Genomic DNA, 17,566 nt, shown 5'->3' with positions numbered 1-17,566 from the left:
GCGTGGTGGATAACCCTTCGAATCCAAGCTGAGATGGTGTTCCTGGTGACCCTCCTCTTCGTCCTCCCTTTGCTCACAAACAATGCTCGCACTTGAGGACGGACTGCAGCCGTTCTCTTCAAGTAGTACCTCAGACACCTCACTGGACATAGTAGCAGCTGGTCTGGGTCGCTTGTTACAGAGCGGAGACTCGCGATCCTGAAAGAGTCGAACCGAGGATCCGGCACTCCTGGATTCTGAGTCTTGGCCACAAACTCAGGGACGAACTGGAACGTTACCTCCCCCCATCCCCTTGAATGGGCGATGTCGTACAAGAGACCATGAAGTTCACTAACTCGCTTGGCTGAAGCCAAAGCGAGCAGGAAAGCCGTCTTCCAAGACAGGTGGCGATCGGAGGCCTGGCGTAATGGTTCGAAGGGAGGTCTCTTAAGAGCCCTGAGGACCCGAACCACGTTCCAAGGAGGAGGTCTCACTTCCGACTGGGGGCAGGTAAGCTCAGCTACGTATGAGTAGAGAGAGTTCTAGCGAGGAAGAAATGTCCACGCCTTTCAGCCTGAAAGCCAAGCTTAAGGCTGAGCGATAGCCTTTCACTGCCGAGACAGAAAGGCGTATTTCCTCCTTCAGATATACGAGGAAGTCCGCTATTGCTGGAATAGTGGCATCGAGTGGAGAGATACCCCTCCCACGACACCAACCACAAAAGACTCTCCACTTCGCCTGGTAGACTCCCTCAGAGGACTTTCGCAGGTGCCGAGGCATTCTCTCCGCAACCTGTTGCGAAAAGCCTCTCTCCGTGAGGAGACATGGACAGTCTCCAGGCGTGAAGCCGAAGTGAGGCCAAGGCTTTGTGAGGGACGTTGGAGTGGGGTTGTCTGAGAAGCTCGTGTCGTGGAGGAAGTTCCCTCGGGAGCTCCGTCAGGAGCTGCAGAAGGTCCGGGAACCATTCCGCGTGATGCCATAGCGGAGCTACCAGAGTCATCGAACAGTTGACCGATAGTCTGGTCCTGTTGAGCACCCTTCTCATCAGACAGAATGGTGGGAAGGCATACACGTCGATGTTGTCCCACCGTTGCTGGAAAGAATCTTGCCAGAGAGCCTTGGGGTCCGGGACCGGGGAGCAGTATAGAGGCAGCTTGAAATTCAACGCTGTCGCGAACAGGTCCACGGTCGGGGAACCCCACAAAGTCAGGACTTTGTTGGCTATCTGAGGATCCAAAGACCACTCGGTACTCACTATCTGCAAGGTCCTGCTCAGACTGTCGGCGAGCACATTCCTCTTGCCAGGAATGAAGCGAGCTGATAGTGTTATCGAGTGGACTTCGGTCCACCTCAGAATCTCTACTGCAAGATGGGATAGATGCTGCGAAAAAGTGCCTCCCTGCTTGTTGATATAAACCACTACTGTGGTGTTGTCGCTCATCACCACCACGGAATGACCCGCCAGGGTCTGTTGGAACTGTTGAAGAGCCAGAAAGACGGCCTTCATCTCTAGCAGGTTGATGTGCAGGCACTTTTCTGATTCTGACCAAAGGCCTGAGATTCTCTGGTTCAGAACGTGCGCCCCCCCACCCTTCTTTTGATGCGTCCGAAAACAGTGTCAATTCTAGGGGGAGGACGAGAAGACTCACTCCCTTCCGCAGGTTCTCGTCGACCTGCCACCACCGCAGGTCCGTCCATTCCAAAGATCCTATCGGGACCTGAACGTCCGGGGAATCGGATCCTTGATTCCACCGGGACTTGAGCCGCCACTGTAGGGATCTCATCCTGAGGCGGCCGTTGGGAACCAGACGAGCCAGGGAGGACAGGTTACCTAAGAGACGCAACCACGATTGGGCGGGAAGCTCTTCTCGCCTGAGGAAGGGTTCCGCCACCCTCCTCAGCCTTGCTATCCTGTCGTCTGATGGAAAGGCTTTGTGGAGATTGGTGTCTATCAGCATGCCTAGATAAACCAGTCGTTGGGACGGCTGGCAAAGACCTAGAAGCCTGTCTCGGTGCCGAAGAAGGGTCGACTCCGAGTCTGCTAGGATCAGCCAGTCGTCCAGATAGCGAAGGAGACGAATGCTGCTCCTGTGCGCCCAAGATGAAATCAGGGTGAACACTCTGGTGAACACCTGCGGAGCTGTGGAGAGACCGAAACACAGCACCTTGAACTGGTAGATCTTGTCGTCCAGGTAGAATCTCAAGTACTTCCTGGAAGACGGATGGATTGGGATCTGGAAGTACGCGTCCTTTAGATCCAGTGTGCACATGAAGTCTAGAGGTCTCACCGCAAGTCTGACCGTGTCCGCTGTCTCCATGCTGAACGGAGTTTGCTTGACAAACCCGTTCAGAGCCGAGAGGTCGATGACAGGTCTCCACCCTCCAGACGCCTTCTTTACAAGAAAGAGTCGACTGAAGAAGCCTGGGGAGCCGTCGACGACCTCCTGGAGAGCACCCTTCTTGAGCATGGTCTCGACTTTCGCCTGAAGGGCCAGCCCCTTTGCCGGTCCCGTGGACACTGGATTCGCTGTCAGGGGAGGTTGAGATGTTATGAACGGGACGCGATAGCCTTGGCCGATCACCGAAACCGTCCAAGCATCGGCCTTGTGTTGCTGCCACCTGTGCACGCAACGTTGAAGGCATCCCCCCACAGGTGGACACGCGGGGGGACTGCCACTCCTAGGGTTTGCGGCCTCGGCCGCGGCCGCTCCCTCTATGAGTCTTGCCTCCCCTGGAGGACTTACCGCCCCTCTTGACCTCGGCTGGAAAGGGCTGGGGCTTAGACACCACTTTCTTAGCTGCCGGTGCCTGCTTCGGTGCCTTACGAGGCTGCTGCTGCTGTTGCTGCGGAGCTGGAGGCTTATAGGGCCGAGCTGTAAGGGCCCTATGGAGGAGGGAGTCAGTGCTAGATTTCCTCCACCTCTCAGCCGTTCGCTCCATATCCTGTGGCTCCAACAGATTCTCCCTAAGGAGGGAAGCATGTCTGAGCCTACAGACATCCACAGCGGGGACCTTCGGGTGGTACCTCTCGGTCACCGCATTGCGCCGCTTCAACACTGAGTTGGCCCTCAGGGTGGTGACCTGGTGCGCCAGGAACTCGATGGAGCGGGTGCCCGAGAGTAAGAAGGTCTCCAGGGCCTTCCTATTGGTCTCCTTAGACAAGTCCTCGGAGCGCAATAGGATGCCCAGAGTTCCTAGCCATATATCCAACCACGAAGTGGCCTGCATGGCGCACTTCGCGACCTTCTCATGGCTCAGGATCTCCGACGCAGAGAACGACACCTGCCGGGCGGAGAGCTTCTCGAGGGGAACTCCCTTAGCCAGCTCTTCTACGGAGTGATAGAGAGGAAGAGCAAGACTAGTCTCACCCAAGATCTCAAAATACCTCCTCTGCTGGAGACGAAGAGGTGGGATGAGTTTGTCCCCGGCAGAGGAACGACTGGAGGAGGCAAGAATCGCGAGCTGGGCATTGGCCCTGGCTCTGTCACTCTTCAATCCCCGAGACCAGGGCAGAGCCGCACTGGTCTTAGGGGCCTTCTGAACATCGAACACTTGGTCCAGGACCGTGTCCTTGCCTTCTCGGGGGGCGGTCACGGGATCCATGAACCCATTGAGTTGCCTCATCTGGCTCAGGACCTGCCAGAAGGCATGTTCAGATTCCTGCTGGTCTCCTCCTTGCGGGCTGGTTGCTGAGTCTCCCGTCCCCGGAATCTCTTCCTGGGGCGAAGCGTGGACGTTCTCCCGGGGAGCAGCGGGTTCGTGGCGAATCCTTGAAGACGATTTCGTGATGGTCTTGGAGTCCTTGGGTTCCCTCCTGGGAGGGATACAGGATCCCAACAAAGAGGTTCGGAGAGCCCCTAACGCGCGAGACGATCCTCCTCCTCCATGAAGAGAAGGCTCCCCCCTTGGTGCCGAGGGGGAGACTATCACCTCACGGGACTCGCCTGAGGACGGAAAAGCCTCGTCCACGGGAGAAGGAGAAAACGCCTGCGAAGGGGATGGGGCCTTCCCGATAGACCTCTTAGGAATCAACTTCTCCCTGGGGGAAATCACCACGAAGTCCACTCCTCTCTTTCTCTTCAGCGGAGGTGAGGCAGTCGTTGGCTTGTTGCCCTGATCGGTGAGTGCTGGCTTCATAACCCTCACTAATGCCCGCATCAGAGGACCAAACCAAGTCTGTCGCTCCACGGACACAGAGTCCGAAATCCCCGCTGGAGGGAAGGGGATCGGGCGATCCTTCGGAGTGGACACCACTGGACCTGCCTGAAAAGGAAAAGGGGAAGAAAGATGCACTGACCTCTCTGAAGTGTCTTCCCTGTCCTGCACAAGGGTCCTGCGCTTTGGTGGAGGCGATCCTGAGCGCGCTCTGGTGACACGCGTTCCTGCTGCTGTCACGGGCTGCGAAATTTGGCGCGAACGGTGGTCGCGTGTAGGCGAACGGTCGTGCGGGCGCGCAGGCGAGTGGTTGCATGGGCGCGCAGGCGAGCGGTCGCGCGGGCGCGCAGGCGAGCGGTCGTGCGGGCGCGCCGGCGAGTGGGCACGAGGGCGTACAGGCAAACGAGCGCGTGGGCGAACCGGTGAACGAATGCGTTGGCGCGTCGGCGAGGGCATGCGTTGTCGCGTCGGCGAGGGAACGCGTTGTCGCGCGGGCGAGTGAGAACGCTCCGAAGATCGCTGGCGACGTTGGTCAGGAGACCTGTAGCGCGTGGGAGAGCGATTTCGAGCAGGCGATCGGTGGTACGCTGGTGAACGCTTGCGCGCAGGCGATAGGTCACGCGGGCGGTCTGGAGATTGCCGATGTTCAGGTGATCGCTGACGCGTAGGAGAACGCTGACGAGCAGGCGATTGTTGAATCGTCTGTGATCGCTGGCGAGCAAGAGGGCGACGCGTGGAATCCTGTAAGGGAACAGTCGGCGCGGGGCGCAAAGGCGAACGTTCACGAACAGGAACAGGAAGCGTGTGGGCGAACGTGTGTTTTAGAAACACTCGCTGGAGAACGCGAGCGATGTTCTGAAGGAACAAGCTGAGGATCGCGAGCGATGTTGTGCAGGAACAAGCTTAGGATCGCGAGGGTGCTCAGGAGACTGATGGCGCGCAGGGCGCACAACAGGAACTGCAGGATATTCGGAGACCACAGGGGAGCGCTGGCGAGCAGAGGGGCGATGATCCTCAGAAGAGCGCTGACGAACAGGAGAGCGCTGACGGTCAGAAGAGCGCTGACGAGCAGGAGAGCGCCTGTGCGCTAACACTGCAGAAGGGTGAGCAGGGGAACGCTGGCGCGCTTGGCGCTCCTCAGGAACAACAGGTTGAAGGATGTCCTCAGGAGAGCGCTGGCGAGAAGAGGGGCGATCATCAGGAGAGCGCTGGCGAACAGGAGATCGCTGACGAACAGGAGAGCGCTGACGAGCAGGAGAGCGCCTGTGCGCTAATACTGCACGAGTAAGGGAAGAATCCCTTTGCCCCGAAGGGACCGTTGCCCGTCGGGTGACGAGGTCAGGTTGCTGAACATCTGCCCCAGAAGTTGAAGGTCTGGAAGGCGTAGGAGACCGATCCCCAGAGAGGTCTAAGGAAGCTGGAGCTGCTGGCTGTTTACGGCGAGGAGAGTCCCCTTCGGAGGAAGAAGGAGAAGATCCAAAAAGGCGCCTCTTAGCACCCTTATAAGGAGACGGGAGGCCCTTGCGACGCAGCGGACGGTGAGCCTTACGGCGAAGGGGGCCACGAGGAAGATTGTCAGGACCATCAGTCCTCCGAAGGGGAGTCTCAGTCAAAGCACTCCCCTTAGAGGGAAGCTGGACAGCAGAAGAGCCCGTAGGACTCCCTTCCCCCTTTGAAGGATGTAAGGAAGGGGGAGGAGAGCCGTCAGCACCAACATCCACAACTGCACCTGCATAGGATTGACCCGCCCCGTCGGAAGCCTCTGCCACCACGACGTCGACGATAGACTGAGGATCTACCTCTGCTATCACCAGCGACTGCTTAACGGCGGCCCCCAACTAGACAAGGTCAATCAGGGCAACCCTGGAGGGCAGGCCCTTAAGCCCCAGGGAAGCCCAAATCTGAAAAAGATTCATCAATAACCTCCCCCGGGAGAGGAGGAGGAACCGCCCCGCTATGGGAGGCGATGCCTTCTCCCCCAACCCAAGGTCGGGAAACAGAACTAGGGCCTGTGCCCCCACTCGGCCGACTCTCCTTAGGAGCCGAACGAGGGGGAGCTTCGGAGGAGGTTTGGGCGGCGAAAGAAGACTCCCGAGAACCTTCCTCCTTCAAGGCAACCCCGGAAGGAGAACGGTCTCTCTTGGACTTCTTACGCTGGTGGCCAAACCTCTCCCACTGGGAGGCAGACCACTCCCTGCAATCACTACACTTATTTTCGTGATCACACCGTCGGCCTCGACACAGCGGGCAAAGGGTGTGAGGATCAGTGTCCACGGCCGACATAAAAGTACCACAAGGGCGGCCGGCAATTCCAGGGCACGTACGCATAGTAATAATAAAGGTGGTCAACTTCTAACAAACACACACAACTGAAAGAAAAAGCAGAAAAAGATTAAAGGCTGTCAACTAGGACGATGGACAGACACGTCTGTTCATCGCCGGAGCCAAAAGTGAAGCGAAGCAAATCACCGGTGTGTGGGGGGGAGGGGTAGCAAGCTCTCCCATCCCCTACCCCCGCTACTAGCGCGGGGGTAATTAACCCTCGTTAAAAACTAATTGGCTCGTCATTTCAGCTACGCTAAAAGGTAAACCGCCCCGCTATGGGAGGCGACGCCTTCTCCCCCAACCCAAGGTCGGGAAACAGAACTAGGGCCTGCGCCCCCACTCGGCCGACTCTCCTTAGGAGCCGAACGAAGGGGAGCTTCGGAGGAGGTTTGGGCGGCGAAAGAAGAGTCCCGAGAACCTTCCTTCTTCAAGGCAACCCCGGAAGGAGAACGGTCTCTCTTGGACTTCTTACGCCGGCGGCCAAACCTCTCCCACTGGGAGGCAGACCACTCCCTGCACTCACTACACTTATTTTCGTGATCACACCGTCGGCCTCGACACAGCGGGCAAAGGGTGTGAGGATCAGTGTCCACGGCCGACATAAAAGTATCACAAGGGCGGCCGGCAATTCCAGGGCACGTACGCATAGTAATAATAAAGGTGGTCAACTTCTAACAAACACACACAACTGAAAGAAAAAGCAGAAAAAGATTAAAGGCTGTCAACTAGGACGATGGACAGACACGTCTGTTCATCGCCGGAGCCAAAAGTGAAGCGAAGCAAATCACCGGTGTGTGGGGGGGGAGGGGTAGCAAGCTCTCCCATCCTCTACCCCCGCTACTAGCGCGGGGGTAATTAACCCTCGTTAAAAACTATTGGCTCGTCATTTCAGCTACGCTAAAAGGTAAACCGCCCCGCTATGGGAGGCGACGCCTTCTCCCCCAACACAAGGTCGGAAAACAGAACTAGGGCCTGCGCCCCCACTCGGCCGACTCTCCTTAGGAGCCGAACGAAGGGGAGCTTCGGAGGAGGTTTGGGCGGCGAAAGAAGAGTCCCGAGAACCTTCCTTCTTCAAGGCAACCCCGGAAGGAGAACGGTCTCTCTTGGACTTCTTACGCCGGCGGCCAAACCTCTCCCACTGGGAGGCAGACCACTCCCTGCACTCACTACACTTATTTTCGTGATCACACCGTCGGCCTCGACACAGCGGGCAAAGGGTGTGAGGATCAGTGTCCACAGCCGACATAAAAGTACCACAAGGGCGGCCGGCAATTCCAGGGCACGTACGCATAGTAATAATAAAGGTGGTCAACTTCTAACAAACACACACAACTGAAAGAAAAAGCAGAAAAAGATTAAAGGCTGTCAACTAGGACGATGGACAGACACGTCAGAATTTAATTTTCGTCATGAGAACTTAGTTTTGTAGAGAGTCATATTATCAATAAAGGTAAGTTTAGTAGAAAAATCAACTTAGCAAAAAAGGTAGCGTAACCGAAACCATGATGATGATGATGTTAAGTAAACTTTTAAATTTTTAAGGCCAGTAATTTAAGAGGTTACCTTATACAATATGGTTCCTCCAATTGCTGTATATTGGTATTATTTGTAGATGATTTGGTGGGTAGTATTTAAACTGGGTTTGATAAAAAAAGAATATCTTTATAAATTAATGGATATCTTCTATTCTCTTCATTCTATTCTGGCTTGCAAAAGGTTTCATAGGAATGGTTTTCTTCAAAATAGGTGTTATCTTTTTTCTTAGCTTTGTATTATTTTTGTGAATGTTTATGAGTAGGTTATTTGGAAGTGTTTTCAGTTGCAGCCTTTTCTTGTATTTGATATCAGACAGTCATCTTGAAATGTTATTCATTTTTATTCTTCATACTATTTTGGCTCCCTTGAGGGCAGGGCTTGCATTTCAGACTACCCTAGTAGCCAAGCGGGACTATTTACTGCTCCGTGTTTAAACCCCATGGGTGATACTTGGGGCCAGGACCTTGATCCTAGGTTGCAGCTTCAAGCCTCGTCCCTTGGTCTCTGACTACCTCGGAAGCCAAGTGGGAAAACTGTTACGGCCCTTTTTTCCACCTCCATTGGGCAACACGTTATGTGGAACCGGAGCCGTGACCACGCGCCATGGCTTTGCGCCTCAGCTCCACAGGCTCGGGGTCCGGGTCAAGTGTTACCTCAATATCCGAGTGGGACAAGTGTTGTGGTCCCATGTTGTACACGGGTCCTTTTGTATTGTCCCTTCCTGGCTATGGCAGGGGCGTTGGCTGTGACATTGGGTGAAGGTCTTGAGGCTTGGTCCTCCTGGCTAGGGCTTGTGTTTCCCACTTTGTCTTGCATTGGTCTGGTGTATCCCCCCCCACCTGGCTGATTCACAGGGCCTTGACTGTGACCTTCTTTCACGGTTCTTCAGTTACTATGCAGCCAATTGGGATACACAGGTGATACACAGGGCTGTTGCCTTGTATTGCAGTTCCATCCCTTCCCCCCTTTGGGGCAGGAGCTTGGGTCCCCCCAATTACCTTGTCCAGGTGGGACAGGTTCTTTGACCTCCATGTCGGGGCTTGAGTCGTGACCTGAAGTGTGAGCCACGAGCATCGGCCCATGGAGCCGTGACTCAGGTCCCAGGCTACCAGGATAGCTGGAGTTATTTTATGTTGGCTCCTTGTTTCGGCCCCCCTCGGCCAATACAAGGGGGAAAGGCCTTGGTCCCCTGGTTATCTTGATAGCTGGGGGTTACTGGGATACAGTTCTGTGTGTGAACCCCTTGGATGAATGCACGGGGATGGGTCATGACCCTGTGTCAGTTCCTCCCGCCATGGTCCCCCCTGTCGTCATGGATCGGGTTTCCCGACTACAGTATCCATGAATCAGGGTGGGTCGCTAAGAGTTGGTTCCCTGGACACTTGTGGCCGTCTAGTTGATAAAGGACCTTTGGCGTTCTCCATCTCTCCTTTTACCTGATCTTGCAATCCTTCAGTAGAGCAAGTTCAGAGAACTGCACCAATCAAAGTGTTCATTGCGTTTGGGCGGGTATTATAAAACCAAGAGTTATGGGGGAAGGGATCTTCTTCCTGTAAGGCGCTGGGTCGTATCCATCCTTCTGCCTCATCTAGCCTCTATCAATCCCGAGCTGACGGGTCATTAATGAAGAGACTTTGATAGGTTAGGGGCGGGGCTTCTCGTCATCACACATCTGTTGCTTAACTCCTCATTAGATGGATTCAATGTCTGTCCAGCTTTCACGATGAAACATACTCCCTACCTACCTATGTACTTACCTAAAGGGGCTCAGGTTTGTATAGCTAGGGAAATTACAAATTGCTTAAAAAATTTGGGATTTTAGGTAATTTCTCCTGCGTATGTAATTGAAAATTATTGTCTCAGTAGATTAAAAACACAAAAATACTGTACATTATAGGCTTGATGATATTGATTGGGTTGCATGCAAAAAGTGGTCTTGTCTTAAGAAATCTATTTTTGTTATGGCTATAGTATATACTGTACTGTACTTTAAGTTTCTGAAAACTAACAAATATGTATAACTACTGTACATAATTTTTGTAAGCTTATTTACTGAATTTATTGCATATATTTTTTTTTCATTGTTTCCTTTCCTCACTGGGCTATTTTTCCTGTTAGGGCCCGTGGGCTTATAGCATCCTGCTTTTCCAACTAGAGTTGTAGCTTAGCAAGTAATAATAATAATAGTTCTGATGTAAAAGGAAAAGAGGTTATAAAACAAGGTGTTGGTTTTATAAGATTAAATGTCAATCATCATCATCATCTTCTATGCCTAATGATACAAAGGGCTTCTGTTAAATTTCACAAGTGTCTATCTTGAGCTTTTATATCAATACTTCTCAATTCAGCATCTCCTACTTCACGCTCATAGTCCTTAGCCATGTACGCTTAGGTCTTCCAACTCTTCTAGTGCCTCGTGGAGCCCAGTTAAAAGTTTGGTGAACTAATCTCTTTGGGAGTATGAGGAGCATGCCCAAACCATCTCCATCTACCCTTCACCATGATCTCATCCACATATGGCACTCAAGTAATCTCTTATACTTTTATTTCTAATCCTATCCTGCCGTGAACTCCCGATATTCTATAATTTCAGCTATACAAAAGAGTCACTTGGTGTGTTTATCGTTTAATCATTGAAATTATGTCTATTTAAGATGCATTGAGAGTGGTTATTTATGAAGATGAATTGTGAAAGAACCACCTTTGATAGTAGAATACTTGAGAATACTTGTTTATATTTTGCTCTACTTTGTTCATTTATCAGATCACTTGTTTCAACAAAAGTTGGAAACAGTAAAATTGAGTAGCACAAGAGGTTTCTGTCTTTCATTATGAGTCGACTAGGGTTTTTTTAATGTTCAGTTAAGTATGATTTATATACTGCACAGTATTTGACTCGTAGTCTACTGTATTTCTGATGTATCGGTACCTTACTTTCCTTTAGAAGCTTTTGAGATAAAGTATTACCCTTCATAATTTCATGTATTAGATACAGTACAATATACAGTATACTGTATGTCATTTCTGGTTAAATTTTTTATTGAATGTAAGACATGTGGAATTTAGGAATTAATTTTTTGGTTCATGGGTACAGTATTACATTATCTACTTATTTATTGTTCAACTTCATAGTTTTATATTTACCTAACATATTAATGGAAAATAATAGCTCTTGTTTTCCCAACAGATAAAAGTGAAATCCAGCATTTTTGAGCCAACATTTTATGAAAAATTTATGTAGTTGTTTGAGCACCTACTCAAAATTGTGTGATAGAAACGTCTCCCAGCAAGTGACGAACATGAGCAAGCACATGCAGAAAGAGGTGTAGATATTGAAGGGCCCTATACCTCTCATTCCGCTTCTCACAGTAAGTGAAAGAATACTGCACCTTCGTTATTGTTACTTAATAGTAACTTGCCAACCTCATAGATGCTTCTTGAGTCAGTCCTAATAAGTAAATTAATACCTATACTGTACAGTAATGTATCATATACTGTACTTGAAGATTCAAGGTTAACTGGCAGCTAAAAGTAGTGCCATGATATTTTCAAAGTAAAGTGAGTCAGAGTTTACTTTTTGTCATGAAAACTTAAAGTTTTGTAGGAAAATCAACTTTACTGGAAAAGGTAGTGTAACCAAAACCATTGTGACGATACTCTTAAGTAAACTTAAATATTGAGGTCCAGTAATTTTAGATGTTTAGTTTATATTCTTCCTCCCATTACTGTATATAGGTGTTATTTGTTGATGATTTGGTAAGTAGATTTAAAGTTTGGAATTATTCAAAAGTGTTTCCTTATAAAATTACTAATGGACATTATATCTTCTCTTCATTCTATTTTGGCTTGCAAAAGGTTTCATAGGAATGTTTTTCTTCCTTTTTACTTAGTTGGGATTTATTTTTGTTAGTGTTTAATTTAGGATAGTTGCAAGTGTTTTTAATAACGGCCTTTTCTTGTGCAAGATCTCTTACCACACAGTCTTCTTGAAAAGTTGTGGCGGGATGTCACAAGAACAACCCCCACACCCTTGAATCGCTCTAACTGACAAATGTTTCCTCACCACAAACCCCCTACGTTATCAAGTGGAATCTTAGACAGAAGGGGAATAAAAACAAAACATAACCTTAATACTATATTCCTTAAAACTAAAATGCTTTATACGAACCATCCACAATCAAAATAATATCACCTAAAACTGATCAAAAACTTAACACTAAATATACAATAACTGGAACACCATTCAAATAAACCATAAAAAAAACCATATCAAAACTTAAAAATTAAGCGCACACCAACAGAAAAATATGTACCGTATGTGTTTATAAATATTACAACACCAACACTCGTCCACAGAAAGCAGAACTGTTTCTCGGCACAGTACCACAGCTCTGTGATTAACAGACTAAACGGTGTGGCAATTTGCCACAACTGCCTCCGCGACTGGGGTCATAGTTATCATCGTCATCGTCATCATCATCAATCGAAAGTTCATTCAGTCCGGGTCATCAACAATTATATAAATCTGAACAGTCGTATCATGTTCCTTATCATAAACCAGGTCATCAACAATCAATTCCATATACAAGTTAAAATCTCTCCAAAGGAGGAATTACGTCCTGCAATATAAAAAAAGAAAAACACTTACGAACACTCCTAGCTAACTAAACTATCACACTATAATCAATGATAAATAAGGAACTTTCTATTATTCAGAATCACTCCTAGCAAAGATAAACAAATTGTACTTACTGTCAAAATAATTAAACACTTCTATGCTGGTCAAAATGATAATAATAATAATAATAATCCAGCATTCACACAACTGTGTCTGAGTGCAGTCAAATCAAAAAGAGCATTCGCCCAGACATTCACCACTGTCCTAAGCTAGCTAAATCAAACAAACAACCTCAGTTATACAACAGTCTTCTCATAACAAACAATCATTACTCTCTCTCTCTCTCTCTCTCTCTCTCTCTCTCTCTCTCTCTCTCTCTCTCTCTCTCTCTCTCTCTCTCTCTCTCTCTCTCTCTCTCTCTCTGTGGATTTGGCAAACAACAAAAAATAAAGAAAAATAAAACAAAAATTAATCCTCCACCGAGTCTCAATTTATAGTTTGTTATTTATCATATATTTTTCAATATTTAACTTAGCCGGTGATTATAATAGCTGCAACTCTGTTGCTCGACAGAAAACTCTACGGAAAAAATTCGCCAGCGATCGCTACACAGGTAGGGGGTGTACTTCAACAGCGCCATCTGTCGTCCAGATACCCAGTACTCATTGTAAACAAAGAACTCAATTTTCTCTCTGTCGTGCTACCGGCAAGACCTACTAATTCGCTGTTGCTAACTGGATTTGTTTTCACAACTATTTGGTGAAGTACACTATTCTAGTTTTGAGCTTTCGCTGTGCAAGCTTTCTCTTCAAAAATCCTTGCATTCTTTTTTTGATTACGGATTATTTGTTGATGACTTTGGATAGTTTTTGAATTCCCCTTTGACCAATTCAAAATGGCTGACCCTTCTCAAGTCCCAAAATTTAGGAAGTGTAATGCTAGGGACTGTTCAAGGCGTCTTCCGAAGGCCTCTATCGACCCTCACACTGTTTGTTCCAATTGTCGGGATAAAACCTGTCAATTGGAAGATCGATGTGAGGAGTGCGTTGGGCTTTCGGAATTCGATTTTATCGAATTCCAAAAGTATACACGTAGGCTAGAGAGAGATAGAGTTAGGAGAAGTTCCTCTCGTTCTGTTGACATTTCCTCTCCTCATGCCCCACAACCTATTCCTTCCCCTGTAGTGGTTGCTCCTAATCCCCCTTCTGGCACTCAGGAACCTTCGATGGCTGACATGATGCGTGCCATCCAAGCTCTGGGTGAGAGAGTTGAGTCCCTGGCTAGTGACCGTAACCAGCTCATGGCGGATGTCAAGGAGCTGAAGTGTAAAAGTGCAGTGGGAAGTGTTAAAGTGAGTGATAGTGTTGTGGATAGTGTTGCGCTTGAGGGTTCGTCTGTTCGTGCCTGTCGTCCTCCTAGTCCGGGACCTCTTGCAAGCTCCCAAGTCCAGGGGAGAAGCAATGTCGTACGACCAATGGGTTCGAGAGGCTTTAATCAGCGAACAGACGTTCCCTCCGTGGTACCGGGCGCATCTTCCCAAGATCGCCCCTGCCGCACAAAGACGAGAGAGCCCATTTATTCCTCGTCTTCGGAAGGTGTTTCTCGCAAGAAACAATGGACCAAGGTCTCACGACCATTAAAACGCAAGTCGGTCCCTTCCGCGCAAGTCCAACGGCCCAGCTGTAGCCACTGGGTCAGTTCGGACTCGCTGCAGTCTTCCGATGACTGCTCACCTCCTAAGAGAGGCAAAGCGGTACCGCCTCAGACAGTTACACCGTCTGTCGCCGCACCTGCTCCTGCAGACCCTAAGTGGTCTTTGCTGCAGAGCATGCAGTCCCAATTAACGTCTCTGATGCAGGACTTGCGTGCGGAGAAGGTTGCTGCTGCACCAGCTAGTACTGCCTCTTGCCTACAACCAACCACACACTCGGTTGTGCGTCCTGTGGACGCTGAGGCGACCTTCTTGCGCACTCCAGTTGAGAGAGTTCCGCCACCCATGCGTTCCAGTGTGCCCTGCCAGCCGCATGTTGACGTTCAGCGACGCACGGAGCCTTCCGTTGACGTTCGTGAGGTACAACAACCGTCAGAGTTGTTTTGTTTTGACGCGGTGCGTCAACCTCCGCAACCCAGTGTGGTTGCCACTGCTCACCCACATCAGGCTAGACAGTCTGGAGTAGACGCTGTGTGTCCCCGCGCTACTATGGTTGTTGCCAGCTCACAGACTGGGCAACAGTTCCATGACGTTGCGTCCGGCTCAGTCACGCATGCACCCGTGCGACCGGACTCAGCTAACCAGCCGTTACCTACTCCATTGCCGCTTCCTCCTCAATACTCGGATGATGGTCTTTCTGATGATGATGGTGCTGCACACGTAGATGAACCACATTCGGATCTTGACGAGCCTAAGTCTACGCAACCCTCTTTGGACTTTAGGAAGGTTTTAGCACTGTTCAAAGAGATGTTTCCGGACCAGTTTGTGTCTGTGGCTCCGCGCTCTCCTCCGTCAGAGTTTGTTTTAGGTAGGCCGTCATCCTCGCCTGCCTTTACTAGACTCGTCCTCGCACGCTCGTCCAAGAGAGCTTTACGAGTGATAGGAGAATGGATGCAGTCCAAAAAGAGTAGGGAAGACAGCCTTTACGTTTCCCCCTGCTAGACTCTCTTCTAGATCGAGCGTCTGGTATGCCACGGGAGAAGTTCTCGGCTTGGGAGTTCCTGCCTCTGCCCAGGGCGACTTCTCAAGTCTTGTAGACTCTCCCCGCCGGCTAGCCATGAAACGCTCAAAGATATGTTGGTCATCTTCGGACCTGGACCACCTTTTGAAAGGGATATTTAGAGCCTTCGAGGTCTTCAACTTTTTAGAGTGGTGTCTGGGAGCTCTAAGCAGGAAGATCTCTCCGACAGAGAAGGATACTTCATTGCTCATCATGTCCTGCATGGACAAGGCCGTACGTGACGGATCTAATGAGCTTGCTGCATCTTTTGTGTCCGGAGTCCTCAAGAAGCGTGAGAACCTTTGCTCTTTCCTGTCAGCTGGAGTTACACCTTGCCAAAGATCCGAACTTCTGTTTGCTCCTCTTTCCAAGTGCCTCTTTCCAGAGGACCTGATTAAGGAGATTGCTGCTTCTTTGATACAGAAGGATACTCATGATCTGGTTGCGTCCTCTGCTCGCAAAGCCACCCCTTTGCCTACCTTGTCAGCTAGACCAAGGATGGACACTCCAGAGTCCCGATTTATTCCACCCTTTCGTGGCAGAGCCTCCAGCAGAGGAGGTGCTCGTGCCGAAGGGAGACGTGGAAAGAAGAAAGGAACCAAGTCCTTTAAAGGCAGAGTCTGACTGCCAGCTTCTTCAGACAGCAGTGGGAGCCAGACTCAAGAACTTCTGGCAGACCTGGGAGAAGAGAGGCGCAGATGCACAATCTGTGAAGTTGCTCAGAGAGGGGTACAAGATCCCGTTTGTACGAAAACCCCCTCTAGCAACGTCTCCCTTCGATCTCTCTCCCAGGTACAGAGAGGAAGACAAGAGACGAGCATTGAAACAGGAAGTGTCTCTCTTACTAGAAAAGGGAGCGGTAGTCAAAGTCCTGGACCATCAAACCCCGGGCTTCTACAACTGTCTCTTCTTAGTGGCAAAGAAGACAGGAGGGTGGAGGCCGGTGCTAGACGTCAGTGCGCTGAATGTCTTTGTCACAAAGCAGACGTTCTCCATGGAGACCACAAAGTCCGTTCTAGCAGCGGTCAGAAGGGAAGACTGGATGGTCTCTTTAGACCTAAGGGACGCATACTTCCACGTCCCCATCCACCCAGACTCCCAACCTTTTCTGAGATTTGTTTACGAAAAGGTTGTCTACCAGTTTCAAGCCCTGTGCTTTGGCCTAAGCACAGCTCCTCTTGTGTTTACGAGGCTGATGAGGAATGTAGCCAAATTCCTTCATTTAGCGGACATCCGAGCCTCCCTCTATTTGGACGACTGGCTTCTAAGAGCTTCTTCCAGTCGTCGCTGTCTGAAGGATCTAAAGTGGACTCTAGATCTGACCAAGGAATTGGGTCTCCTTGTCAATTTGGAAAAGTCTTAAGTGGTCCCATCCCAAACTATTGTGTATTTAGGGATGGAGATTCACAGTCTAGCTTTTCGGGCTTTTCCGTCGGCCCCCAGAACAAGCCAAGCCCAGTTATGCATCCAGAACATGCTGAAGAAGGAACGATGTTCAGTCAGGCAGTGGATGAGTCTGATAGGGACACTATCATCCCTGGAACAGTTCGTATCGTTAGGAAGACTACACCTCCGTCCTCTTCAATATCACCTAGCTTTTTACTGGAAAAAGGACAAGACGCTAGAAGCAGTCTCGATCCCCATTTCCGAGAAGATGAAGTCTTGCCTGACATGGTGGAAGGACAGTATCAGCCTCAGAGAGGGTCTGCCCCTGGCTGTTCAGACTCCCAACCACGTTCTCTTCTCGGACGCATCGGACACAGGCTGGGGCGCGACATTAGACGGTCGGGAATGCTCGGGAATTTGGAACTCGAGTCAAAGGACAATGCATATCAACTGCAAGGAGCTACTGGCAGTTCATCTGGCCTTGAAAAGCTTCAAGTCTCTCCTTCAAGGCAAAGTGGTGGAGGTGAACTCAGACAACACCACGGCTTTGGCGTACATCTCCAAGCAAGGAGGGACCCACTCTATGACGTTGTACGAGATCGCAAGGGACCTCCTCACCTGGTCAAAAGGTCAAAACATTTCGCTAGTAACGAGGTTCATCCAAGGCAACTTGAATGTCATGGCAGATTGTCTCAGTCGGAAGGGACAAATCATTCCAACAGAATGAACCCTACACAAGGATGTGTGCAAGAGACTTTGGGCCACATGGGGCCAGCCAACCATAGATCTCTTCGCAACCTCGATGACCAAGAGGCTCCCAATATTTTGCTCACCAATCCCGGACCCAGCAGCAGTT

At 50.0% G+C, this 17,566-nt stretch overlaps 1 long non-coding RNA gene across 2 annotated transcripts in view; it reads left to right on the top strand.

The window, feature by feature from the left end:
- The window catches only part of LOC137650679 (uncharacterized), a 136,444-nt gene that overhangs the window by 78,427 nt on the left and 40,451 nt on the right, over positions 1–17,566 (top strand). For both annotated transcript variants that reach the window (XR_011046047.1, XR_011046048.1), the window contains one exon: positions 11,183–11,363. This is a non-coding gene — a long non-coding RNA (uncharacterized lncRNA). The remainder of the gene's footprint in view (positions 1–11,182; positions 11,364–17,566) is intronic.

Source organism: Palaemon carinicauda, chromosome 12 (assembly GCF_036898095.1).
Source record: "Palaemon carinicauda isolate YSFRI2023 chromosome 12, ASM3689809v2, whole genome shotgun sequence".
Lineage (NCBI taxonomy): Eukaryota > Metazoa > Arthropoda > Malacostraca > Decapoda > Palaemonidae > Palaemon > Palaemon carinicauda.
The sequence above is the reverse complement of the archived record's forward strand: the minus strand, read 5'-3'. Positions and strand labels throughout refer to the sequence as shown.